The sequence below is a fragment of the Salvelinus namaycush genome, unplaced genomic scaffold, assembly GCF_016432855.1.
Source record: "Salvelinus namaycush isolate Seneca unplaced genomic scaffold, SaNama_1.0 Scaffold57, whole genome shotgun sequence".
NCBI lineage: Eukaryota > Metazoa > Chordata > Actinopteri > Salmoniformes > Salmonidae > Salvelinus > Salvelinus namaycush.
The window spans coordinates 470,444-473,244 of record NW_024061275.1 but is presented as its reverse complement, the minus strand read 5'-3'; the positions used below and the strand labels follow the sequence as shown (position 1 = coordinate 473,244).

Sequence of the window (2,801 nt, the reverse complement as noted above, 5' to 3'; positions counted from 1 at the left end):
CTCCAACACCGGTTCATCTCAACATCTAATGCCCTTCATCTGCATTGATCTGATAAACACAGGATAGGTGGAGTATTTCATCCCATTACACTTAATTTCAACCAGTAGAGAATGTGAAATGCTTTATTGAAAAGCTCATTATCCAAGTGTTATAAATACAAGTTCAATCTGTCCTTCAATGCACATCTGTTGTGAATTATAAAAACAGAGGAAGAAAGAGGAGGTGGAGAGAGAGGTGTAAAAGACAGAAAGGGAAAGAGGTAAGCACATAGGAGCAGGGAAGGCAGCACATGATTAATGAATTACAGTGCTACCTAAATATTCTCTCAGTTCATCACAATTACATAATAGTGTCTCTAGTCGACCCAAAGGTTATCTTAAAAGAGGGTGAGGTGGCGATGATGGGACTGGGGGTTGGCATCCTCTCACATCAAAACATATCTGCAGACGAGAGACAGATGGAGAGAGAGAGCATGTTTAAGCCTTGTTTTTATTTTTTATTCTAACATTGTTAGTCATCAATCAGGAGGTGAAATTCAAAACTGACCTTGGATCATTAACTCTGGGACTACTGCATCTATCTGTATTTCAATGTTAAGCATCTCTTTAATAATACTTACTGTTGACCCGACCGAGTGACCTCTCACATCTGATCATGCTGTGCCCTCGATGTAGCCAGTTCAGATGCAAGAGGGGTTCACCGACACAGCTGATATAACCTAGAGGATTTAGGGAGAAGGGGAGAGAGTGATGAAGTGAAGGAGAGAGACTGTTATTGAGAAAATAAGGTAGTTAAAGTGACAGTGTTCAACAGGAATCTGTTTGTGGCCTCACCTGGTGTCCACACCACACTAAGTGGCTGCAGAGTACTTCATGCTGAAAAACATGAACGGACACACAAAGACAAACAATATAGCGTAGTCATAGAAATAATGAAGTGTCTTAATATTCTCCATGGTTGGCCCTCTTGCCTATTCTTTGAAGGTGGAAGGAGCCACAGTTATACACCTGAGCCTGCTTACTGCACAACACAATCCATCAATCAGATTGATACATGAGTGTGTAGGTGTGGGTTATAGGGTGTCTAATTGTTCCACATTTTTTCAATATTAGTGATTTAAAATAGCCTGTTTTGTTTTTGCACAGACATCACACCCTTACCTAAACAGCACCCTCACCTGAGAAGTAGAAATCAAAGGGAGAGAAACTGTGAATTGAATAACTGCAGTTGACATAGCTAAGTAAATGGAAGAATACTCTTATTGCAATGTGAATGGCTCTTAAAAGAGCCTTTGGTTGTGCATAGTGTAGTCTATGGTGTTGCCAGGGAACAGTACCCTCGTTGAAGAAGTAGGAGGTGAAGATCTCCTGCACACGGATTGCCTCTCTTGCTGTGTTGTTGGACCCCATCTTTGAAACATCCTGCAGAGCAGCAGACTCCTCCTCTGGGACACGGCGGCGACCTGCAGATCCCCTCCTGGTCCTCGTGTCCATCCTCATGAAGTTACACAGGACACAGGTAGCTTTCATGTAACAGTTGTTAAAGTACTGTGTGAATTTCACCAGGTTCATATATTAATATGGTATGTTGATTTGTTATTATGCATGTCTGCATCCTGGGAGTAGGGGAGTGTGTACTTACGTTTTGCCCTGCGTGCTCAAATCATTTTGATGCACTATGAGAGGTAGGCACGCTTTTTCTGTCATCTTCAGAAAAGTTTGATTATTTTAAGCACAAAGTCCTACACAGTGTCTTGTTCATGAATAATGTTGTATATTTAGAGGTTACTCATAAGTGGATGGTATTGTTAAGATGCACTTGTAATTGTACTTTTTAGGATGATATCAACATTCTGAATTCAACATGTGGTTAAAAGCTAGCTAAGGTATTAGCAGGCTATTGTATGTGTGAACGATGGCTAGCTCCTCGAATGATCCTACTCCGCTAGCCAGCACCTCTCCTAAACAGGTGTTCACCGGACGTGCTACCTGTCCCAGACCTGCTGTTTTCAACTCTCTAGAGAACACAGGACCGGTAGAGATACCTTAAATGAAAAGCCAACTGACATTTACTCCTGAGGTGCTGACCTGTTGCACCCTCGACAACCACTGTGATTATTATTATTTGACCATGCTGGTAATTTATGAACATTTGAACATCTTGGCCATGTTCTGTTATAATCTCCACCCGGCACAGCCAGAAGAGGACTGGCCACCCCTCATAGCCTGGTTCCTCTCTAGGTTTCTTCCTAGGTTTTGGCCTTTCCAGGGAGTTTTTCCTAGGCACCGTGCTTCTACACCTGCATTGCTTGCTGTTTGGGGTTATAGGCTGGGTTTCTGTACAGCACTTTGAGATATCAGCTGATGTAAGAAGGGCTATATAAATAAATTTGATTCTACTCCGCTAGCCAGCACCTCTCCTAAACAGGTGTTCTACTCTGCTAGCCAGCACCTCTCCTAAACAGGTGTTCTACTCCGCTAGCCAGCACCTCTCCTAAACAGGTGTTCTACTCCGCTAGCCAGCACCTCTCCTAAACAGGTGTTCTACTCCGCTAGCCAGCACCTCTCCTAAACAGGTGTTCTACTCCGCTAGCCAGCACCTCTCCTAAACAGGTGTTCTACTCCGCTAGCCAGCACCTCTCCTAAACAGGTGTTCTACTCCGCTAGCCAGCACCTCTCCTAAACAGGTGTTCTACTCCGCTAGCCAGCACCTCTCCTAAACAGGTGCTCTACTCCGCTAGCCAGTACCTCTCCTAAACAGGTGTTCTACTCCTCTAGCCAGCACCTCTCCTAAACAGGTG

General features: G+C 43.8%; 1 long non-coding RNA gene across 1 annotated transcript; it reads right to left on the bottom strand.

Moving 5' to 3' along the window:
• Positions 1-392: 392 nt before the first annotated feature.
• LOC120041875 lies at positions 393-872 on the bottom strand. The gene is made up of 3 exons (XR_005475966.1): positions 835-872; positions 621-719; positions 393-441 (listed from the first exon to the last, which is right to left on the bottom strand). It is a non-coding gene; the product is annotated as an uncharacterized LOC120041875 (long non-coding RNA).
• Positions 873-2,801: the final 1,929 nt, after the last annotated feature.